Below are 23,460 nucleotides of genomic sequence, written 5' to 3' on the forward strand. Positions count from 1 at the left end.
GATAAGAGCATTAGTTAAGTAGTTAAAAACAGTCAAACTCTGTTTAAAGAACAGCTACTTTAAAGGCAATTGAATTAAATAAGCAGTAAGGAAAGCAAAGAGCTGGTCAAACTTTGGCCACACTAAGGGCCAGTGTATTAGATAAGTAGTGAAAAAACTCAAAACTTACAGCACCTGGTATTCCCTAGGCAGTCTCCCATCCAAGTACTAACTAGGCCCAACTCTGCTTAGCTTCTGAGATCAGGCGAGATCAGATCAGGCGTGAACAGGGTGGTATGGCCGTAAGTGAAAGCTGCTGCAAAAAGCCCCTATTTTAAGGTGAGGCACACTAAGTGCCATTATACTAGATAAGTAATGAATGAAATACAAAAAAATACTTCAAAATGAGCTACATTAAAGATAAGAGCATTAGTTAAGTAGTTAAAAACAGTCAAACTCTGTTTAAAGAACAGCTACTTTAAAGGCAATTGAATTAAATAAGCAGTAAGGGAAAGCAAAGAGCTGGTCAAACTTTGGCCACACTAAGGGCCAGTGTATTAGATAAGTAGTGAAAAAACTCAAAACTTACAGCACCTGGTATTCCTAGGCAGTCTCCCATCCAAGTACTAACTAACTAGGCCCAACTCTCTGTAGCTTCTGAGATCAGGCGAGATCAGGCGTGAACAGGGTGGTATGGCCGTAAGCGAAAGCTGCTGCAAAAGCCCTATTTTAAGGTGAGGCACACTAAGTGCCATTATACTAGATAAGTAATGAATGAAATACAAAAAAATACTTCAAAATGAGCTACATTAAAGATAAGAGCATTAGTTAAGTAGTTAAAAACAGTCAAACTCTGTTTAAAGAACAGCTACTTTAAAGGCAATTGAATTAAATAAGCAGTAAGGAAAGCAAAGAGCTGGTCAAACTTTGGCCACACTAAGGGCCAGTGTATTAGATAAGTAGTGAAAAAACTCAAAAACTTACAGCACCTGGTATTCCTAGGCAGTCTCCCATCCAAGTACTAACTAGGCCCAACTCTGTAGCTTCTGAGATCAGGCGAGATCAGGCGTGAACAGGGTGGTATGGCCGTGTGCGAAAGCTGCTGCAAAAGCCCCTATTTTAAGGTGAGGCACACTAAGTGCCATTATACTAGATAAGTAATGAATGAAATACAAAAAATACTTCAAAATGAGCTACATTAAAGATAAGAGCATTAGTTAAGTAGTTAAACAGTCAAACTCTGTTTAAAGAACAGCTACTTTAAAGGCAATTGAATTAAATAAGCAGTAAGGGAAAGCAAAGAGCTGGTCAAACTTTTTGGCCACACTAAGGGCCAGTGTATTAGATAAGTAGTGAAAAAACTCAAAAACTTACAGCACCTGGTATTCCTAGGCAGTCTCCCATCCAAGTACTAACTAGGCCCAACTCTGCTTAGCTTCTGAGATCAGGCGAGATCAGGCGTGAACAGGGTGGTATGGCCGTAAGCGAAAGCTGCTGCAAAAAGCCCCTATTTTAAGGTGAGGCACACTAAGTGCCATTATACTAGATAAGTAATGAATGAAATACAAAAAAATACTTCAAAATGAGCTACATTAAAGATAAGAGCATTAGTTAAGTAGTTAAAAACAGTCAAACTCTGTTTAAAGAACAGCTACTTTAAAGGCAATTGAATTAAATAAGCAGTAAAGGAAAGCAAAGAGCTGGTCAAACTTTGGCCACACTAAGGGCCAGTGTATTAGATAAGTAGTGAAAAAACTCAAAACTTACAGCACCTGGTATTCCTAGGCAGTCTCCCATCCAAGTACTAACTAGGCCCAACTCTGCTAGCTTCTGAGATCAGGCGAGATCAGGCGTGGGTGGTATGGCCGTAAGCGAAAGCTGCTGCAAAAGCCCCTATTTTAAGGTGAGGCACACTAAGTGCCATTATACTAGATAAGTAATGAATGAAATACAAAAAAAAATACTTCAAAATGAGCTACATTAAAGATAAGAGCATTAGTTAAGTAGTTAAAAACAGTCAAACTCTGTTTAAAGAACAGCTACTTTAAAGGCAATTGAATTAAATAAGCAGTAAAGGAAAGCAAAGAGCTGGTCAAACTTTGGCCACACTAAGGGCCAGTGTATTAGATAAGTAGTGAAAAAACTCAAAACTTACAGCACCTGGTATTCCTAGGCAGTCTCCCATCCAAGTACTAACTAGGCCCAACTCTGCTTAGCTTCTGAGATCAGGCGAGATCAGGCGTGAACAGGGTGGTATGGCCGTAAGCAAAAGCTGCTGCAAAAAGCCCCTATTTTAAGGTGAGGCACACTAAGTGCCATTATACTAGATAAGTAATGAATGAAATACAAAAAAATACTTCAAAATGAGCTACATTAAAGATAAGAGCATTAGTTAAGTAGTTAAAAACAGTCAAACTCTGTTTAAAGAACAGCTACTTTAAAGGCAATTGAATTAAATAAGCAGTAAGGGAAAGCAAAGAGCTGGTCAAACTTTGGCCACACTAAGGCCAGTGTATTAGATAAGTAGTGAAAAAACTCAAAAACTTACAGCACCTGGTATTCCTAGGCAGTCTCCCATCCAAGTACTAACTAGGCCCAACTCTGTAGCTTCTGAGATCAGGCGAGATCAGGCGTGAACAGGGTGGTATGGCCGTAAGCGAAAGCTGCTGCAAAAGCCCCTATTTTAAGGTGAGGCACACTAAGTGCCATTATACTAGATAAGTAATGAATGAAATACAAAAAATACTTCAAAATGAGCTACATTAAAGATAAGAGCATTAGTTAAGTAGTTAAAAACAGTCAAACTCTGTTTAAAGAACAGCTACTTTAAAGGCAATTGAATTAAATAAGCAGTAAGGAAAGCAAAGAGCTGGTCAAACTTTGGCCACACTAAGGGCCAGTGTATTAGATAATAGTAGTGAAAAAACTCAAAAACTTACAGCACCTGGTATTCCTAGGCAGTCTCCCATCCAAGTACTAACTAGGCCCAACTCTGCTTAGCTTCTGAGATCAGGCGAGATCAGGCGTGAACAGGGTGGTATGGCCGTAAGCGAAAGCTGCTGCAAAAGCCCCTATTTTAAGGTGAGGCACACTAAAGTGCCATTATACTAGATAAGTAATGAATGAAATACAAAAAAATACTTCAAAATGAGCTACATTAAAGATAAGAGCATTAGTTAAGTAGTTAAAAACAGTCAAACTCTGTTTAAAGAACAGCTACTTTAAAGGCAATTGAATTAAATAAGCAGTAAAGGAAAGCAAAGAGCTGGTCAAACTTTGGCCACACTAAGGGCCAGTGTATTAGATAAGTAGTGAAAAAACTCAAAAACTTACAGCACCTGGTATTCCTAGGCAGTCTCCCATCCAAGTACTACTAACTAGGCCCAACTCTGTAGCTTCTGAGATCAGGCGAGATCAGGCGTGAACAGGGTGGTATGGCCGTAAGAAAGCTGCTGCAAAAGCCCCTATTTTAAGGTGAGGCACACTAAGTGCCATTATACTAGATAAGTAATGAATGAAATACAAAAAAATACTTCAAAATGAGCTACATTAAAGATAAGAGCATTAGTTAAGTAGTTAAAAACAGTCAAACTCTGTTTAAAGAACAGCTACTTTAAAGGCAATTGAATTAAATAAGCAGTAAGGGAAAGCAAAGAGCTGGTCAAACTTTGGCCACACTAAGGGCCAGTGTATTAGATAAGTAGTGAAAAAACTCAAAACTTACAGCACCTGGTATTCCTAGGCAGTCTCCCATCCAAGTACTAACTAGGCCCAACTCTGCTTAGCTTCTGAGATCAGGCGAGATCAGGCGTGAAACAGGGTGGTATGGCCGTAAGCGAAAGCTGCTGCAAAAAGCCCCTATTTTAAGGTGAGGCACACTAAGTGCCATTATACTAGATAAGTAATGAATGAAATACAAAAAAATACTTCAAAATGAGCTACATTAAAGATAAGAGCATTAGTTAAGTAGTTAAAAACAGTCAAACTCTGTTTAAAGAACAGCTACTTTAAAGGCAATTGAATTAAATAAGCAGTAAAGGAAAGCAAAGAGCTGGTCAAACTTTGGCCACACTAAGGGCCAGTGTATTAGATAAGTAGTGAAAAAACTCAAAACTTACAGCACCTGGTATTCCTAGGCAGTCTCCCATCCAAGTACTAACTAGGCCCAACTCTGCTTAGCTTCTGAGATCAGGCGAGATCAGGCGTGAACAGGTGGTATGGCCGTAAGCGAAAGCTGCTGCAAAAAGCCCCTATATTTTAAGGTGAGGCACACTAAGTGCCATTATACTAGATAAGTAATGAATGAAATACAAAAAATACTTCAAAATGAGCTACATTAAAGATAAGAGCATTAGTTAAGTAGTTAAAAACAGTCAAACTCTGTTTAAAGAACAGCTACTTTAAAGCAATTGAATTAAATAAGCAGTAAGGAAAGCAAAGAGCTGGTCAAACTTTGGCCACACTAAGGGCCAGTGTATTAGATAAGTAGTGAAAAAACTCAAAAACTTACAGCACCTGGTATTCCTAGGCAGTCTCCCATCCAAGTACTAACTAGGCCCAACTCTGTAGCTTCTGAGATCAGGCGAGATCAGGCGTGAACACAGGGTGGGTATGGCCGTAAGCGAAAGCTGCTGCAAAAAGCCCCTATTTTAAGGTGAGGCACACTAAGTGCCATTATACTAGATAAGTAATGAATGAAATACAAAAAAATACTTCAAAATGAGCTACATTAAAGATAAGAGCATTAGTTAAGTAGTTAAAAACAGTCAAACTCTGTTTAAAGAACAGCTACTTTAAAGGCAATTGAATTAAATAAGCAGTAAAGGAAAGCAAAGAGCTGGTCAAACTTTGGCCACACTAAGGGCCAGTGTATTAGATAAGTAGTGAAAAAACTCAAAAACTTACAGCACCTGGTATTCCTAGGCAGTCTCCCATCCAAGTACTAACTAGGCCCAACTCTGTAGCTTCTGAGATCAGGCGAGATCAGGCGTGAACAGGGTGGTATGGCCGTAAGCGAAAGCTGCTGCAAAAGCCCCTATTTTTAAGGTGAGGCACACTAAGTGCCATTATACTAGATAAGTAATGAATGAAATACAAAAAAATACTTCAAAATGAGCTACATTAAAGATAAGAGCATTAGTTAAGTAGTTAAAAACAGTCAAACTCTGTTTAAAGAACAGCTACTTTAAAGGCAATTGAATTAAATAAGCAGTAAGGAAAGCAAAGAGCTGGTCAAACTTTGGCCACACTAAGGGCCCAGTGTATTAGATAAGTAGTGAAAAAACTCAAAACTTACAGCACCTGGTATTCCTAGGCAGTCTCCCATCCAAGTACTAACTAGGCCCAACTCTGTAGCTTCTGAGATCAGGCGAGATCAGGCGTGAACAGGTGTGGTATGGCCGTAAGCGAAAGCTGCTGCAAAAAGCCCCTATTTTAAGGTGAGGCACACTAAGTGCCATTATACTAGATAAGTAATGAATGAAATACAAAAAAATACTTCAAAATGAGCTACATTAAAGATAAGAGCATTAGTTAAGTAGTTAAAAACAGTCAAACTCTGTTTAAAGAACAGCTACTTTAAAGGCAATTGAATTAAATAAGCAGTAAGGGAAAGCAAAGAGCTGGTCAAACTTTGGCCACACACTAAGGGCCAGTGTATTAGATAAGTAGTGAAAAAACTCAAAACTTACAGCACCTGGTATTCCTAGGCAGTCTCCCATCCAAGTACTAACTAGGCCCAACTCTGCTTAGCTTCTGAGATCAGAGATCAGATGTGAGTCAGGCGTGAACAGGGTGGTATGGCCGTAAGCGAAAGCTGCTGCAAAAGCCCCTATTTTAAGGTGAGGCACACTAAGTGCCATTATACTAGATAAGTAATGAATGAAATACAAAAAAATACTTCAAAATGAGCTACATTAAAGATAAGAGCATTAGTTAAGTAGTTAAAAACAGTCAAACTCTGTTTAAAGAACAGCTACTTTAAAGGCAATTGAATTAAATAAGCAGTAAGGAAAGCAAAAAGAGCTGGTCAAACTTTGGCCACACTAAGGGCCAGTGTATTAGATAAGTAGTGAAAAAACTCAAAACTTACAGCACCTGGTATTCCTAGGCAGTCTCCCATCCAAGTACTAACTAGGCCCAACTCTGTAGCTTCTGAGATCAGGCGAGATCAGGCGTGAACAGGTGTGGTATGGCCGTAAGCGAAGCTGCTGCAAAAGCCCCTATTTTAAGGTGAGGCACACTAAAGTGCCATTATACTAGATAAGTAATGAATGAAATACAAAAAAATACTTCAAAATGAGCTACATTAAAGATAAGAGCATTAGTTAAGTAGTTAAAAACAGTCAAACTCTGTTTAAAGAACAGCTACTTTAAAGGCAATTGAATTAAATAAGCAGTAAGGGAAAGCAAAGAGCTGGTCAAACTTTGGCCACACTAAAGGCCAGTGTATTAGATAAGTAGTGAAAAAACTCAAAACTTACAGCACCTGGTATTCCTAGGCAGTCTCCCATCCAAGTACTAACTAGGCCCAACTCTGTAGCTTCTGAGATCAGGCGAGATCAGGCGTGAACAGGGTGGTATGGCGTAAGCGAAAGCTGCAAAAAGCCCCTATTTTAAGGTGAGGCACACTAAGTGCCATTATACTAGATAAGTAATGAATGAAATACAAAAAAATACTTCAAAATGAGCTACATTAAAGATAAGAGCATTAGTTAAGTAGTTAAAAACAGTCAAACTCTGTTTAAAGAACAGCTACTTTAAAGGCAATTGAATTAAATAAGCAGTAAGGAAAGCAAAGAGCTGGTCAAACTTTGGCCACACTAAGGGCCAGTGTATTAGATAAGTAGTGAAAAAACTCAAAAACTTACAGCACCTGGTATTCCTAGGCAGTCTCCCATCCAAGTACTAACTAGGCCCAACTCTGCTTAGCTTCTGAGATCAGGCGAGATCAGGCGTGAACAGGGTGGTATGGCCGTAAGCGAAAGCTGCTGCAAAAGCCCCTATTTTAAGGTGAGGCACACTAAGTGCCATTATACTAGATAAGTAATGAATGAAATACAAAAAATACTTCAAAATGAGCTACATTAAAGATAAGAGCATTAGTTAAGTAGTTAAAAACAGTCAAACTCTGTTTAAAGAACAGCTACTTTAAAGGCAATTGAATTAAATAAGCAGTAAGGGAAAGCAAAGAGCTGGTCAAACTTTGGCCACACTAAGGGCCAGTGTATTAGATAAGTAGTGAAAAAACTCAAAAACTTACAGCACCTGGTATTCCTAGGCAGTCTCCCATCCAGAAGTACTAACTAGGCCCAACTCTGTAGCTTCTGAGATCAGGCGAGATCAGGCGTGAACAGGTGGTATGGCCGTAAGTGAAGCTGCTGCAAAAGCCCCTATTTTAAGGTGAGGCACACTAAGTGCCATTATACTAGATAAGTAATGAATGAAATACAAAAAATACTTCAAAATGAGCTACATTAAAGATAAGAGCATTAGTTAAGTAGTTAAAAACAGTCAAACTCTGTTTAAAGAACAGCTACTTTAAAGGCAATTGAATTAAATAAGCAGTAAGGGAAAGCAAAGAGCTGGTCAAACTTTGGCCACACACACTAAGGCCAGTGTATTAGATAAGTAGTGAAAAAACTCAAAACTTACAGCACCTGGTATTCCTAGGCAGTCTCCCATCCAAGTACTAACTAGGCCCAACTCTGTAGCTTCTGAGATCAGGCGAGATCAGGCGTGAACAGGTGTGGTATGGCCGTAAGCGAAAGCTGCTGCAAAAAGCCCCTATTTTAAGGGGGTGAGGCACACTAAGTGCCATTATACTAGATAAGTAATGAATGAAATACAAAAAAATACTTCAAAATGAGCTACATTAAAGATAAGAGCATTAGTTAAGTAGTTAAAAACAGTCAAACTCTGTTTAAAGAACAGCTACTTTAAAGGCAATTGAATTAAATAAGCAGTAAGGGAAAGCAAAGAGCTGGTCAAACTTTGGCCACACTAAGGGCCAGTGTATTAGATAAGTAGTGAAAAAACTCAAAACTTACAGCACCTGGTATTCCTAGGCAGTCTCCCATCCAAGTACTAACTAGGCCCAACTCTGCTTAGCTTCTGAGATCAGGCGAGATCAGGCGTGAACAGGGTGGTATGGCGTGTGCGAAAGCTGCTGCAAAAAGCCCCTATTTTAAGGTGAGGCACACTAAGTGCCATTATACTAGATAAGTAATGAATGAAATACAAAAAAATACTTCAAAATGAGCTACATTAAAGAGATAGAGCATTAGTTAAGTAGTTAAAAACAGTCAAACTCTGTTTAAAGAACAGCTACTTTAAAGGCAATTGAATTAAATAAGCAGTAAGGAAAGCAAAGAGCTGGTCAAACTTTGGCCACACTAAGGGCCAGTGTATTAGATAAGTAGTGAAAAAACTCAAAAACTTACAGCACCTGGTATTCCTAGGCAGTCTCCCATCCAAGTACTAACTAGGCCCAACTCTGCTTAGCTTCTGAGATCAGGCGAGATCAGGCGTGAACAGGGTGGTATGGCCGTAAAAAAAGCTGCTGCAAAAAGCCCCTATTTTAAGGTGAGGCACACTAAGTGCCATTATACTAGATAAGTAATGAATGAAATACAAAAAAATACTTCAAAATGAGCTACATTAAAGATAAGAGCATTAGTTAAGTAGTTAAAAACAGTCAAACTCTGTTTAAAGAACAGCTACTTTAAAGGCAATTGAATTAAATAAGCAGTAAGGGAAAGCAAAGAGCTGGTCAAACTTTGGCCACACTAAGGGCCAGTGTATTAGATAAGTAGTGAAAAAACTCAAAAACTTACAGCACCTGGTATTCCTAGGCAGTCTCCCATCCAAGTACTAACTAGGCCCAACTCTGCTTAGCTTCTGAGATCAGGCGAGATCAGGCGTGAACAGGGTGGTATGGCCGTAAGCGAAAGCTGCTGCAAAAAGCCCCTATTTTAAGGTGAGGCACACTAAGTGCCATTATACTAGATAAGTAATGAATGAAATACAAAAAATACTTCAAAATGAGCTACATTAAAGATAAGAGCATTAGTTAAGTAGTTAAAAACAGTCAAACTCTGTTTAAAGAACAGCTACTTTAAAGGCAATTGAATTAAATAAGCAGTAAGGAAAGCAAAGAGCTGGTCAAACTTTGGCCACACTAAGGGCCAGTGTATTAGATAAGTAGTGAAAAAACTCAAAACTTACAGCACCTGGTATTCCTAGGCAGTCTCCCATCCAAGTACTAACTAGGCCCAACTCTGTAGCTTCTGAGATCAGGAGATCAGGCGTGAACAGGGTGGTATGGCCGTGCGAAAGCTGCTGCAAAAGCCCCTATTTTAAGGTGAGGCACACTAAGTGCCATTATACTAGATAAGTAATGAATGAAATACAAAAAAATACTTCAAAATGAGCTACATTAAAGATAAGAGCATTAGTTAAGTAGTTAAAAACAGTCAAACTCTGTTTAAAGAACAGCTACTTTAAAGGCAATTGAATTAAATAAGCAGTAAAGGAAAGCAAAGAGCTGGTCAAACTTTGGCCACACTAAGAGGCCAGTGTATTAGATAAGTAGTGAAAAAACTCAAAACTTACAGCACCTGGTATTCCTAGGCAGTCTCCCATCCAAGTACTAACTAGGCCCAACTCTGCTTAGCTTCTGAGATCAGGCGAGATCAGGCGTGAACAGGGTGGTATGGCCGTAGCGAAAGCTGCTGCAAAAAGCCCCTATTTTAAGGTGAGGCACACTAAGTGCCATTATACTAGATAAGTAATGAATGAAATACAAAAAATACTTCAAAATGAGCTACATTAAAGATAAGAGCATTAGTTAAGTAGTTAAAAACAGTCAAACTCTGTTTAAAGAACAGCTACTTTAAAGGCAATTGAATTAAATAAGCAGTAAGGGAAAGCAAAGAGCTGGTCAAACTTTGGCCACACTAAGGGCCAGTGTATTAGATAAGTAGTGAAAAAACTCAAAACTTACAGCACCTGGTATTCCTAGGCAGTCTCCCATCCAAGTACTAACTAGGCCCAACTCTGCTTAGCTTCTGAGATCAGGCGAGATCAGGCGTGAACAGGGTGGTATGGCCGTAAGCGAAAGCTGCTGCAAAAAGCCCCTATTTTAAGGTGAGGCACACTAAGTGCCATTATACTAGATAAGTAATGAATGAAATACAAAAAAATACTTCAAAATGAGCTACATTAAAGATAAGAGCATTAGTTAAGTAGTTAAAAACAGTCAAACTCTGTTTAAAGAACAGCTACTTTAAAGGCAATTGAATTAAATAAGCAGTAAGGGAAAAGCAAAGAGCTGGTCAAACTTTGGCCACACTAAGGGCCAGTGTATTAGATAAGTAGTGAAAAAACTCAAAACTTACAGCACCTGGTATTCCTAGGCAGTCTCCCATCCAAGTACTAACTAGGCCCAACTCTGTAGCTTCTGAGATCAGGCGAGATCAGGCGTGAACAGGGTGGTATGGCCGTAAGTGAAAGCTGCTGCAAAAAGCCCCTATTTTAAGGTGAGGCACACTAAGTGCCATTATACTAGATAAGTAATGAATGAAATACAAAAAATACTTCAAAATGAGCTACATTAAAGATAAGAGCATTAGTTAAGTAGTTAAAAACAGTCAAACTCTGTTTAAAGAACAGCTACTTTAAAGGCAATTGAATTAAATAAGCAGTAAGGAAAGCAAAGAGCTGGTCAAACTTTGGCCACACTAAGGGCCAGTGTATTAGATAAGTAGTGAAAAAACTCAAAAACTTACAGCACCTGGTATTCCTAGGCAGTCTCCCATCCAAGTACTAACTAGGCCCAACTCTGTAGCTTCTGAGATCAGGCGAGATCAGGCGTGAACAGGGTGGTATGGCGTAAGTGAAAGCTGCTGCAAAAAGCCCCTATTTTAAGGTGAGGCACACTAAGTGCCATTATACTAGATAAGTAATGAATGAAATACAAAAAAATACTTCAAAATGAGCTACATTAAAGATAAGAGCATTAGTTAAGTAGTTAAAAACAGTCAAACTCTGTTTAAAGAACAGCTACTTTAAAGGCAATTGAATTAAATATAAGCAGTAAAGGAAAGCAAAGAGCTGGTCAAACTTTGGCCACACTAAGGGCCAGTGTATTAGATAAGTAGTGAAAAAACTCAAAAACTTACAGCACCTGGTATTCCTAGGCAGTCTCCCATCCAAGTACTAACTAGGCCCAACTCTGCTTAGCTTCTGAGATCAGGCGAGATCAGGCGTGAACAGGGTGGTATGGCCGTAAGCGAAAGCTGCTGCAAAAGCCCCTATTTTAAGGTGAGGCACACTAAGTGCCATTATACTAGATAAGTAATGAATGGGAAATACAAAAATACTTCAAAATGAGCTACATTAAAGATAGAGCATTAGTTAAGTAGTTAAAAAACAGTCAAACTCTGTTTTAAAGAACAGCTACTTTAAAGGCAATTGAGATTAAATAAGCAGTAAGGGAAAGCAAAGAGCTGGTCAAACTTTGGCCACACTAAGGGCAGTATATTAGATAAGTAGTGAAAAAACTCAAAAACTTACAGCACCTGGTGTTCTAGGCAGTCTCACATCCAAGTACTAACTAGGCCCAGCTCTGCTTAGCTTCTGAGATCAGCCAAGATCAGGCGTGAACAGAGGTGGTATAGCCCGTGTGAAAGCTGCTGAAAAAGCCCCTATTTTAAGGTTAGGCACACTAGAATTGCCATTATACTAGATAAGTAATGAATGAAATACAAAAAAAAACTTCAAAATGAGCTACATTAAAGATAGAGCCTTAGTTAAGTAGTTCAAAACAGTCAAGCTCTGTTTAAAGAACAGCTACTTTAAAGGCAATTGAGATTAAATAAGAAGATAAAGAAAACAAAGAAGAGCTGGTCAAACTTTGGCACACTAAGGAGCCAGTGTATTAGATAGAGTAGTGAAAAACTCAAAACTTACAGCACCTGGTATTCCTACGAGTCTCCCATCAGAAGTGCTAACTAGGCCCAACGCTGCTTAGCTTGAGATCCTGAGATCAGACGTGAACAGGGTGGTATGGCCGTAAGCTAAAGCTGCTGCCAAAAGCCCCCTATTTTTAAGGTGAGGCACACTAAATAAGTAATGAATGAAATACAAAAAAATACTTCAAAAATGAGCTACATTAAAAGATCAGAGCATTAGTTAAGTAGATAAAAACAGTCAAACTCTGTTTAAAGAACAGCTACTTTAAAGGCAATTGAATTAAATAGAAAAGCAGTAAGGAAAGCAAAGAGCTGGTCAAACTTTAGCCACACTAAGGGCCCAGTGTATTAGATAAGTGATGAAAAAAACTCCAAAAACTTACAGCACCTGGTATTCTAGGCAGTCTCCCCCATCCAAGTACTAACTAGGACCAACTCTGCGTAGCTTCTGAGATCATACAAGATCAAGAGGCGTGAACAGAATTGGTATGGACGTAGCGAAAGCTGCTGCAAAAGCCCTATTTTAAGGTTAGGGCACACTAAATAAGTAATGAATGAATTACAAAAACATTTTTCAAAATGAGCTACATTAAAGATAAGAGCATTAGTTAAGTAGTTAAAAACAGTCAAACTCTGTTTAAAGAACAGCTACTTTAAAGGCAATTAAGATTAAATAAGCAGTAAAGGAAAGCAAAAGCTGGTCAAACTTTGGCCACACTAAGGGACCAGTATATTACATAAGTAGTGAAAAACTCAAAAACTTACAGCACCTGGTATTCCAAGGTAGTCTCCCATCTAAGTACTAACTAGGCCCAACTCTGCTTAGCTTCTGAGATCAGCCAAGATCAGGCGTGAACAGGGTGTTATGGCCATAAGCGAAAGCTGCTGAAAAAAGCCCCCTATTTTAAGGTGAGGCACACTAAGTGCCATTATACTAGATAAGTAATGAATGAAATACAAAAAAAAACTTCAAAATGAGCTACATTAAAGATACAGAGCCTTAGTTAAGTAGTTTCAAAACAGTCAAACTCTGTTTAAAGAACAGCTACTTTAAAGGCAATTGAATTAAATAAGCAGTAAAGGGAAAGCAAGAGCTGGTCAAACTTTGGCCACACTAAGAGGGCCAGTGTATTAGATAGAAGTAGTGAAAAAAACTCCAAAAGCTTAGAGACACCTGGTATTTCTAGGCTGTGTCTCCCATCCAAGTACTAACTCTGGGCCAACTCTGCTTAGCTTCTGAGATCAGAGCCGAGATCAGCGTGAACTGGGTGGTATGGCGTGAAGTGAAAAGCTGCTGCAAAAAAGCCCCTATTTTAAAAAGGTGGGGGCACACTAAGTGCCATTATACTAGATAAGTAATGAATGAAATACGAAAAATGCTTTAAAATATGAGCTACTTTAAAGATAAGAGCATTAGTTAAGTGGTTAAAAACAGTCAAACTCTGTTTAAAGACAGCTACTTTAAAGGCAATTGAATTAAATAAGCAGTAAGGGAAAGCAAGAGGCTGGTCAAACTTTGGCCACTAAGGGCCAGTGTATTAAATAAGTAGTGAAAAACTCAAGAAGCTTAGAGCACCTGGTATTTTCTAGGCAGTCTCCCATCAGAAGTACTAACTAGGCTAGCTCTGCTTGAAAGCTTCTGAGATCAGACGAGATCAAGCGTGAATAGAGGTGATAAGGCCGTGAAAAGCAAAGCTGCTGCAAAAAAGCCCCTATTTTAAGGTGAGGCACACTAAATTGCCATTATACTAGATAAGTAATGAATGAAATACAAAAAATACTTCAAAATGAGCTACATTAAAGATAAGAGCATTAGGTAAGTAGTTAAAAACAGTCAAACTCTGTTTAAGAACAGCTACTTTAAAAGGCAATTAAGATTAAATAAGCAGTAAAGAGGAAAGCAAAGAGCTGGTCAAACTTTGGCCACACTAAGGGCCAGTGTATTAGATGAGTAGTGAGAAAAACTCAAAACTTACAGCACCTGGTATTCCTAGAGCAGTCCCATCCAAGTACTAACTAGGCCCAACTCTGCTTAGCTTCTGAGATCAGACAAGATCAGGCGTGAACAGAGGTGTGGTATAGCCGTAAGCAAAAGCTGCTGCAAAAGCCCCTATTTTAAGGTGAGGCACACTAAATAAGTAATGAATGAAATACAAAAATTTTTTCAAAATGAGCTACATTAAAGATAAGAGCATTAGTTAAGTAGTTAAACAGTCAAACTATGTTTAAGAACAGCTACTTTAAAAACATGTGAATTAAATAAGCTTGATAAGGAAAGCAAAGGCTGGTCAAACTTTGGCCACACTAAGGGCCAAGTGTATTAGATAAGTAGTGAAAAAACTCAAAAAACTTACAGCACCTGGTGTTCCTAAGCAGCCTCCCATCAAGAAGTACTAACTTGGCCCAACTCTGCTTAGCCTTCTGAGATCAACCGTGAACAGGGTGGTATGGCCGTAGCTAAAGCTGCATAAAAAGCCCTATTTTAAGTTGAGGCACACTAAGTGCCATTATACTAGATAAGTAATGAATGAAATACAAAAGATTTTTCAAAATGAGGCTACATTAAAGATAAGAGCATTAGTTAAGTAGTTAAAAACAGTCAAACTCTGTTTAAAGAACAGCTACTTTAAAGGCTATTGAATTAAATAAGCAGTAAGGGAGAAAACAAAGGCTGGTCAAACTTTGGCACACTAAGAGACCAGTGTATTAGATAAGTAGTGAAAAAACTCAAAAACTTACAGCACCTGGTATTCCTAAAGAAGTCTCCCATCCAAGTACTAACTAGGTCCAACTCTGCTTAGCTACTGAGATCAGACGAGATCAGGCGTGAACAGGGTGGTATGGCCATAAGCGAAAACTGCTGCAAAAAGCCCCCTATTTTAAGGTGAGGCACACTAAGTGCCATTATACTAGATAAGTAATGAATGAAATACAAAAAAACAAAAAATACTTCAAAATGGGCTACATTAAAGATAAGAGCATTAGTTAAGTAGTTAAAAACAGTCAAACTCTGTTTAAAGAAGTACAGCTACTTTAAAGGCAATTGAATTAAATAAGCAGTAAGAAAGCAAAGAGAGCTGGTCAAACTTTGGCCACACACTAAGGGCCAGTGTATTAAATAAGTAGTGAAAAACTCAAAGCTTAGAAGCACCTGGTATTTCTAGGCAGTCTCCCATCCAAGTACTAACTAGGCCCAACTCTGTAGCTTCTGAGATCAGGCGAGATCAAGCGTGAATAGGGTGTGGTATGGCGTAAGCAAAAGCTGCTGCAAAACGCCCCCTATTTTAAGGTGAGGCACACTAAGTGCCATTATACTAGATAAGTAATGAATGAAATACAAAAAAATACTTCAAAATGAGCTACATTAAAGATAAGAGCATTAGGTAAGTAGTTAAAAACAGTCAAACTCTGTTTAAAGAACAGCTACTTTAAAGGCAATTGAATTAAATAAGCAGATAAGGAAAGCAAAGAGCTGGTCAAACTTTGGCCACACTAAGGGCCAGTGTATTAGATGAGTAGTGAAAAAACTCAAAAACTTACAGCACCTGGTATTCCTAGGCAGTCTCCCATCCAAGTACTAACTAGGCCCAACTCTGCTTAGCTTTTGAGATCAGACAAGATCAGGCGTGAACAGGGTGGTATGGCCGTGCTAAAGCTGCTGCAAAAGCCCCTATTTTAAGGTGAGGCACACTAAATAAGTAATGAATGAATGAAATACAAAAAAATTTTCAAAATAGGCTACATTAAAGATAAGAGCATTAGTTAAGTAGTTAAAAACAGTCAAACTATGTTTTAAAGAACAGCTACTTTAAAGGCAATTGAATTAAATAAGCAGTAAGAGAAAGCAAAGAGCTGGTCAAACTTTAAGCCACACTAATGGCCAGTGTATTAGATAAGTAGTGAAAAACTCAAAAACTTACAGCACCTGGTATTCTAGGCAGCCTCCCATCCAAGTACTAACTTGACCCAACTCTAACTTAGCTTCTGAGATCAGGCCCGTGAACGTGAACAGGGTTAGTATGGCCGTAGCTCCAAAGCTGCTGCAAAAAGCCCCTATTTTAAGTTGAGGCACACTAAGTGCCATTATACTAGATAAGTAATGAATGAAATACAAAAAGATTTTTCAAAAATGAGCTACATTAAAGATAAGAGCATTAGTTAAGTAGTTAAAAACAGTCAAACTCTGTTTAAAGAACAGCTACTTTAAAGGCTATTGAATTAAATAAGCAGTAAGGAAAACAAAGAGCTGGTCAAACTTTACCACACTAAGAGACCAGTGTATTAGATAAGTAGTGAAAAAACTCAAAAACTTACAGCACCTGGTATTCCTAAGAAGTCTCCCATCCAAGTACTAACTAGGTCCAACTCTGCTTAGCTACTGAGATCAGAGGCGAGATCAGGCGTGAACAGGGTGTGGTATGGCCATAGCCAAAAGCTGCTGCAAAAAGCCCCTATTTTAAGGTGAGGCACACTAAGTGCCATTATACTAGATGAGTAATGAATGAAATACAAAAAAATACTTCAAAATGAGCTACATTAAAGATAAGAGCATTAGTTAAGTAGTTAAAAACAGTCAAACTCTGTTTAAAGAACAGCTACTTTAAAGGCAATTGAATTAAATAAGCAGTAAGGGAAAGCAAGAAGCTGGTCAAACTTTGGCCACACAAGGACCAGTGTATTAGATGAGTAGTGAAAAAACACAAAAACTTACAGCACCTGGTATTCTAGGCAGTCTCCCATCCAAGTACTAACTAAGCCCAACTCTGCTTAGCTTCTGAGATCAGACAAGATCAGGCGGGCGTGAACAGGGTGGTATGACGTAAGCGAAAGCTGCTGCAAAAAGCCCCTATTTTAAGGTGAGGCACACATTGCCATTATAAATAAGTAATGAATGAAATACAAAAATTTTTTCAAAATGAGCTACATTAGAGATAAGAGCATTAGTTAAGTAGTTAAAAACAGTCAAACTCTGTTTAAAGAACGGCTACTTTAAAAGGCAATTGAATTAAATAAGCAGTAAAGGAAAGCAAAGAAGCTGAGTCAAACTTTGGTCACACTAAGGGCCAGTGTATTAGATAAGTAGTGAAAAAACTCAAAACTATTGCAGCACCTGGTATTCCTAGGCAGTGTCCCATCCAAGTACTAACTAGGCCCAACTCTGCTTGCTTCTGAGATCAGGCGAGATCAGGCGAGAACAGAGGGTGGTATGGCCGTAAGCGAAAGCTGCTGCAAAAAGCCCTATTTTTTAAGGTGAAAGGCACACTAAGTGCCATTATACTAGATAAGTAATGAATGAAATACAAAAAACAATACTTCAAAATGAGCTACATTAAAGATAAAGCATTAGTTAAGTAGTTAAAAACAGTCAAACTCTGTTTAAAGAACAGCTACTTTAAAGGCAATTGAATTAAATAAGCAGTAAGGGAAAGCAAAAGAAGCTGGTCAAACTTTGGCCACACTAAGGAGCCAGTGTATTAGATAAGTAGTGAAAAAACTCAAAAACTTACAGCACCTTGTATTCCTAGGCAGTCTCCCATCCAAGTACTAACTAGGCCCAACTCTGCTTAGCTTCTGAGATCAGGCGAGGATCAGGCGTGAACAGGGTAGTATGGCGTAAGCAAAGCTGCTGCAAAAAGCCCCTATTTTTAAGGTGAGGCACACTAAGTGCCATTATACTAGATAAGTAATGAATGAAATACAAAAAAATACTTCAAAATGAGCTACATTAAAGATAAGGCATTAGTTAAGTGAGTTAAAAACAGTCAAACTCTGTTTAAAGAACAGCTACTTTAAAGGCAATTAAATTAAATAAGCAGTAAGGAAAGCAAAAGAAGCTGGTCAAACTTTGGCCACACTAAGGGCCAGTGTATTAGATAAGTAGTGAAAAAACTCAAGCTTAGAGCACCTGGTATTCCTAGGCAGTCTCCCATCCAGAAGTACTAACTAGGACTAACTCTGCTTAGCTTCTGAGATCAGAGCGAGATCAGCGTGATTTTTTTTTTTTTTTTTTTTTTTTTATTAAAATATTTTCAATCAATCAAATACAATAAAAAACATACTTTCTCTTTTACAATATCCACATCACATATCTCATAATTTCATACATTATTTAAACAAATTCTTAGCTCTCCGGTAGCTCCCACATAAAATCTTTTAAAACACGATAGACATTTCGTGTGTAAAAACAACAACATAAAATGCATCTAGGATTTTTCACTTTTAAAATACACATACAATTTGTCCATATATATTTCAGTTTTCCTTTTAAAGACAGTCCAAACATCAAAACAATTTGTTCCTTTTTGGTACAATTCTCCTCTCCCATATTGCACTTTTCATTAACATCACAAACAGATTAATAAAGGCTTTGTTTTACACTTCTTTTCCCATCAAACATCAACACTCTGTTCCATTCCATTCCATTTCATCCCATTCTTCAGTCAAGTCTTTGATTAAACATTTACATTTCCTTAAAAATGCCTCCAGTTCCTTACAATATAAAAACAGATGTAAAATCCCTCTTCTTTTTCTTTGCACACTTTGCACATTGCATGTTGTTCCATCCCTATTTTTTGTAAAATAACTTCAGTAAAAACAACTTTGTGTCTTATAAAATACTCCAAACATTCCAACTTTGTTTCGACACACTTCCCCCTCATGTTTCTCCATATACATTCTTCTTTTAGATTGTTGAATTTTTCCACCCAGTACTTATTTACAGTTGGCTCTTTAAAAACACCATCTCTAAAAACACAATAAAACATTTTTACAGTACATCCACTTAAAATCATAAAATTTTCCCCCAGTTTCACATTAAAATGTTCCTCTGTTTGCTCTTCTTCCGTACTCTCTATTCTTTTAATCCACTCTTTAGGTATTGCTTTTTTAAGGATTTCATATTTGTTTGTTATTTCTTGTTTGCTATATTCTTCTTTTGCTTCATCCATTGCATCCACAATATATTGTATTGGTAAAAAACCCTCTTTAAATTCATACAGACATCTCTCACTCTTATTATCCCCACTTCCATCCATTTCTTAAAAAATAGTTCTTTGTCTTGTTTTAAAATGTTGTTATTTAGAACAGGGTTGATTTAAAATGTTTTCTCTTCTTTGAGGGTTGTATACAATTTTACTAAAAAATTTTCCCCAGGCACTAAACATTTCTCTGTAAAACTCAGGTAATCCTTCTGTCATCAAATTTTTGTTTTCATCCATAAAATACCATCCCCATGTTAAAATTCACATTTGTTTAAAAAGTATTTCATTGTTTTTTCCACTCAAATTTGCTCTCTTCTTGTAGGTATTTCTTTACTATTTTAACTCTCAAAGCATTTTTCTCTGTTCTACATCCATTAAACCTAATCCCCCTTTTCCACCGCCCCTAAAATCGTATTTATATGCTATTCTTGCTGTTTTCCCTCCCTTCAAAAAGTCAAAAAGAAAGCATTTCTTCAACCTCTTTTCTGTCCACAAAGGCATCTCAGATACATTTAAAACATACCACAGCAGAAACCATTAAAACATTCAATATTAAAACCTTCCCTTTTAAGTTTAGTGTTCTCAGTTTCCAAAAGTTTAACCTTCTCTCTATTTCTGTTACTAGTTCCTCACATTTCATCTCTTACTTTTCTCTCATTTTCCCCATTAAAATTCCTAAAATCTTAATTTGTTCCACTTCCTTGAAGTTAAAACAATCCGTTAAAATCATAAGCTTTCCCAAATCCCAGTATATACTGTTTTCTCCTCATTTATTTTACTCCCAGATCCTTTACAAAATTCTTTTACAACATTCATAACTTCTTTGACACTATCCTTTCCTTTTTTACAATTATCGTTGTGTCATCAGCATATTGATAAACCTTCCCTTCATTGTTTTTCGTCAATTTCTATACCTATTATTCCTTCTTTTTGTTTTATAGCCAGTCCCAATGGTTCTGATACAAGTGAATAAAGTAAAGCTGAAAGCGGACAACCCTGCCTAATTGATCTTGTGATTTTAAAACAGTCTGTTAAAGCCCATTACATTTTATCCTTGTTAAAGCACCCTTGTATAAAATCTCTATCCATTTGATAAATTCCCCCCCAAAACCAAAACTCCTTAAAACCTCAAATAAATACCTGTGTTCCACCTATCAAAAGCTTTTCAAAGTCCAAACTAATTATATATCCATCTTCACCTTTATCCTTCATGTACCATATTGTATCTCTTATACTCATTTTTATGTCATCTATATCCCTTCCTTTCCTCCATTATGCTTGGTTTGTTTTTCAATTATGCTTGCATAACTTCCTTTAATCTGTTTGCCTAAAACCTTGGCTAAAATTTTAAGATCCGTGTTCAACATTGTAATTGGCCTATAGTTTTTAAATCTATTTTTCACCCCTTCCTTTTATATACCAGCTTCATTAACCCCATCCTCGTTCTTTCATTAATTTCTTCTTTTTCCAAAAATTTCTTTAAAAACCTCATTTAAAATCTTTATTAAAAAACCCCTTTAAAACATACATAAATTCAGTTCCCAAACCGTCTATTCCCGGACTCTTTTTTTTTATTCAGTTCATTTGTTGCTCTTTCGATCTCTTCTTCTCTGATTACTTAGTCACAATCTTTTTATCTTCCTCACTTACTTTTGCTTTTATCTGATTCAGCAGTTTCTTTTTTCCTTCTCTTCCACGCCCCTTGCACTAAACAGATCCTCATAAAAATCCTTTATTTCTTTTAAAATATTTTCATTACACCTTCTACAATTTCTCCATTTTTTCCCTCGTATTTCCTTTATAATATCAGCTTTCCCTTTCTTTTTCCAAATCAAAAAAGAATTTTGTACATTTTCACCCTCCACAAGATATTTAGCTTTGCTTCTTAACCTCGCCCCTCATATTCTTTTCTTCTATTTCTTTCAGTCTTCCCCTCCATTTCCTTTATCTTTAGTATGTCTTTATTTCTTTATTCAATTCAATTTCCAAACTCTTCTTTATTTCTCTTTCTTTGAACCTTTTGCATTTCCTCAAGTACTACAATATTTGATTGAAAATTTTTGATTAAAAATTTGACATTCTCCCCACAGATTCTCTTATCCTCTGTATACATTTCATTTCCTTTTCCTTTTCAATGACCTCTTTAACCTTCAAAACATAGTCTTCATTCTTTAAAATCTCTGTATTTGAAATCCATACTCCCGGACCCCTTTGCATGTTGCTCCAATCTATTTTAAAAAAACGTAAAAACTTATGATCACTAAAACTGGTTTCTTCATATCTGATTTTTCAATAAAATTCCCTACATTTCTTGTACATAACACATAATCAATTCTTGTTTACAAATAAAGTTCCCTACTATTGCCTTCTTGAAAACTCCTTTTTTCCTCCATTCATTTCCCTCCACACATCTATTAAGTTATTTTCTCTCATCAGTTCCTTTAATTCATTTCTCCCTGTGTCTGATTTAAAAACCATTCCCTCCGCCATATCCTGCTTGCTAAAAACAGTATTAAAATCCCCCATCATTATTATTTCTTTATACTTCTTTACAATATTTCTTAAAACATTAAAAAACTCTTTCTTTTCTTTCTCTTCTGTTAGTTAGTGTACATTGGCTAAAATCAGTTCCGTCCTTCACAATTTACTTCAACCACCATACATTTCCCATCTTATCTTTATACACTACATTGCTTGAATTAAAAACATTTTTCTCATTAAAAAGCCACTCCTCTTCAAGCCTTCCATCTCCATTGTTATACAAAATATCTCCATCCCATTTCTTTTTATAGTCACCATCACCTCTCTTTCCAATTTGTTTCTTGCAAAACGATAACATCTTCTCCTTTACATTTTTCTTTCACTCTTTCAAACTTTCTCATGTCCATCAGTCCCCTTGCATTAAAAAGTAACACAACTAAAAACCATTAAAAAAAGAAAAATAAATGCTTAAAACCATTATTCTCCATCTTCTCCCCTCCAGCCCTCTTGCGCTTCATACCTGTTTGCACTTGTCATTATTTTTTTCCTTGCATTTTCCACGTTTGGTTTTACCTTTATTATTTCTCCTTCTTATTTGTCCTCTCTCCCCTCTGTCTTTTCCCATACTGTTGTCCTTGTTTCTTCTTCACTGTCCATTTCTTTGCTTTGAACTTCTATTCCTTGTCCATCTCTCTCCACATCATCTAGAAAAGTTTTAAAACTGTCCGCTATTTCCATTTCAAGTCCACTGAGTGTCCTGTTCTGTTGTCTGTTCCTTGTCTTTGTCATTCTCTTTTTCTCCTTCACGTTCCTCTATATTTGTCTGATTCCTCTTCTGTTTCTTTTTGTTGTAGTCCTTCTTCCCTCTTGTTCTTCATCAATTTGTCTTTCCTCCTCGTTGTTTCCTTCATGCACCTGTCACGCCCATCCGATCTTCCCTACCTCCTTCCTCTCCCTCCATCCAACATTCATTATTTAAAACTCCATGACACTCCGGGCATCTGACAGCATTGCAATCTCTTGCAAAATGTCCCCTCTCCTCACTTACTTATAGCACTTAAAATCTGGGCATTCTTTAAGCAGGTGTCCTGGGCTCATGCACAGCCTACAGGTCTTACCTGATGGCTGTGCATCACCCCTAAATACTCTGCGGCCCCTAGGCTGTTTCCAACTTTGTGCTATATAGCGCAACGATGTCACTTCTTTGGGAATCTAACTTTTAGGAGACCTTGTTCCGTCCTCAATGTCAGTGCCGGGTAGCATCTTCTTTTAACATTTGACATGGATTAACTCCCCATCCTTCAATTTCCCTAAAATTTTATTATCATCAAGATAGGCGGGCAGGTGCATGAAGGAAACAACGTAATCTCTATTTTGCAATTTTTTATCTAGCAGTTTCACCTTTTATTAAAGTCCATCAGTCAATTCCTCACATGCTTCTTCCTTTTCCATTGTGTAGTTCATATTCTTTTCCCTTTGCCTTGGTCTTACGCCAAAATCTTCCCATTTCCACATTTATCCGTCACCGCTTTTATAATATCCACAGCTCTCCACCTCATACATTCTCCACATTCACAATCCACAGTTGCCTATCCCTTTAAATATCTTCTTCTGCCAAACTTGTCTCTTGTGTCTAGGTTTTTCCATGTTCTTCTCGTTGTCGATGTAATCCAGACCAGTGTCGTTTGTCATCGTGTCTCGCCATCAGTCCAGTGTCGTTTGCCGTGCCTCTCCTAAAGTGCCAGTCCAGTGTCGTTTGCCATGCTTGTTCCTCGTGCCAGTCAATACTTCGTTTCCCATGCTTCTTCCATAAATTGCCCAGTCCAAGTCGTTTGCCATGCTTGTTCCTCGTACCCAGTCCAGTGTAGTTTGCGTTAATCCGTCCATTGAAAAATAGAAAAAGAAAGAAAAATAAAGAAAAAAATAAAAGGCGTAACCACCCTCCAGCAAGCAAAAATAACTTGCTGTTGGGTGGTTTATAACATGAAAAAAACAAACAAAAAACTAACTTAAACTAAAGAAAAAGCAAAATACAAAGACAAAGTGAA

The 23,460-nt window shown here is 37.5% G+C and overlaps 32 pseudogenes; all 32 read right to left on the reverse strand.

Moving 5' to 3' along the window:
• Positions 1–162: 162 nt before the first annotated feature.
• On the reverse strand, positions 163–287 carry LOC122338992 (annotated as a pseudogene).
• A 274-nt stretch (positions 288–561) lies between these two features.
• On the reverse strand, positions 562–684 carry LOC122338953 (annotated as a pseudogene).
• Positions 685–956: 272 nt separating this feature from the next.
• LOC122338946 lies at positions 957–1,073 on the reverse strand (annotated as a pseudogene).
• A 273-nt stretch (positions 1,074–1,346) lies between these two features.
• Positions 1,347–1,465, reverse strand: LOC122338965 (annotated as a pseudogene).
• A 274-nt stretch (positions 1,466–1,739) lies between these two features.
• On the reverse strand, positions 1,740–1,852 carry LOC122338955 (annotated as a pseudogene).
• A 275-nt stretch (positions 1,853–2,127) lies between these two features.
• LOC122338966 lies at positions 2,128–2,246 on the reverse strand (annotated as a pseudogene).
• A 274-nt stretch (positions 2,247–2,520) lies between these two features.
• Positions 2,521–2,637, reverse strand: LOC122338995 (annotated as a pseudogene).
• A 274-nt stretch (positions 2,638–2,911) lies between these two features.
• On the reverse strand, positions 2,912–3,030 carry LOC122338967 (annotated as a pseudogene).
• Positions 3,031–3,305: 275 nt separating this feature from the next.
• Positions 3,306–3,425, reverse strand: LOC122338948 (annotated as a pseudogene).
• A 271-nt stretch (positions 3,426–3,696) lies between these two features.
• On the reverse strand, positions 3,697–3,816 carry LOC122338974 (annotated as a pseudogene).
• Positions 3,817–4,090: 274 nt separating this feature from the next.
• On the reverse strand, positions 4,091–4,208 carry LOC122338985 (annotated as a pseudogene).
• Positions 4,209–4,482: 274 nt separating this feature from the next.
• On the reverse strand, positions 4,483–4,602 carry LOC122338952 (annotated as a pseudogene).
• Positions 4,603–4,877: 275 nt separating this feature from the next.
• LOC122338996 lies at positions 4,878–4,994 on the reverse strand (annotated as a pseudogene).
• A 274-nt stretch (positions 4,995–5,268) lies between these two features.
• On the reverse strand, positions 5,269–5,386 carry LOC122338942 (annotated as a pseudogene).
• Positions 5,387–5,662: 276 nt separating this feature from the next.
• Positions 5,663–5,789, reverse strand: LOC122339000 (annotated as a pseudogene).
• Positions 5,790–6,063: 274 nt separating this feature from the next.
• On the reverse strand, positions 6,064–6,181 carry LOC122338943 (annotated as a pseudogene).
• Positions 6,182–6,454: 273 nt separating this feature from the next.
• LOC122338954 lies at positions 6,455–6,570 on the reverse strand (annotated as a pseudogene).
• A 271-nt stretch (positions 6,571–6,841) lies between these two features.
• On the reverse strand, positions 6,842–6,960 carry LOC122338968 (annotated as a pseudogene).
• A 665-nt stretch (positions 6,961–7,625) lies between these two features.
• LOC122338944 lies at positions 7,626–7,743 on the reverse strand (annotated as a pseudogene).
• A 277-nt stretch (positions 7,744–8,020) lies between these two features.
• Positions 8,021–8,138, reverse strand: LOC122338940 (annotated as a pseudogene).
• A 275-nt stretch (positions 8,139–8,413) lies between these two features.
• LOC122338973 lies at positions 8,414–8,532 on the reverse strand (annotated as a pseudogene).
• Positions 8,533–8,806: 274 nt separating this feature from the next.
• LOC122338969 lies at positions 8,807–8,925 on the reverse strand (annotated as a pseudogene).
• Positions 8,926–9,584: 659 nt separating this feature from the next.
• LOC122338989 lies at positions 9,585–9,703 on the reverse strand (annotated as a pseudogene).
• A 272-nt stretch (positions 9,704–9,975) lies between these two features.
• On the reverse strand, positions 9,976–10,094 carry LOC122338970 (annotated as a pseudogene).
• Positions 10,095–10,369: 275 nt separating this feature from the next.
• LOC122338991 lies at positions 10,370–10,486 on the reverse strand (annotated as a pseudogene).
• Positions 10,487–10,759: 273 nt separating this feature from the next.
• LOC122338949 lies at positions 10,760–10,875 on the reverse strand (annotated as a pseudogene).
• Positions 10,876–11,152: 277 nt separating this feature from the next.
• On the reverse strand, positions 11,153–11,271 carry LOC122338971 (annotated as a pseudogene).
• A 1,438-nt stretch (positions 11,272–12,709) lies between these two features.
• LOC122339003 lies at positions 12,710–12,828 on the reverse strand (annotated as a pseudogene).
• A 1,092-nt stretch (positions 12,829–13,920) lies between these two features.
• LOC122338951 lies at positions 13,921–14,041 on the reverse strand (annotated as a pseudogene).
• A 642-nt stretch (positions 14,042–14,683) lies between these two features.
• LOC122338988 lies at positions 14,684–14,803 on the reverse strand (annotated as a pseudogene).
• Positions 14,804–15,484: 681 nt separating this feature from the next.
• Positions 15,485–15,603, reverse strand: LOC122338935 (annotated as a pseudogene).
• Positions 15,604–17,451: 1,848 nt separating this feature from the next.
• LOC122338947 lies at positions 17,452–17,570 on the reverse strand (annotated as a pseudogene).
• Between the last annotated feature and the right edge of the window lie 5,890 nt (positions 17,571–23,460).

This window comes from Puntigrus tetrazona, unplaced genomic scaffold (assembly GCF_018831695.1).
Source record: "Puntigrus tetrazona isolate hp1 unplaced genomic scaffold, ASM1883169v1 S000000990, whole genome shotgun sequence".
In the NCBI taxonomy this organism is placed as follows: Eukaryota; Metazoa; Chordata; class Actinopteri; order Cypriniformes; family Cyprinidae; genus Puntigrus; species Puntigrus tetrazona.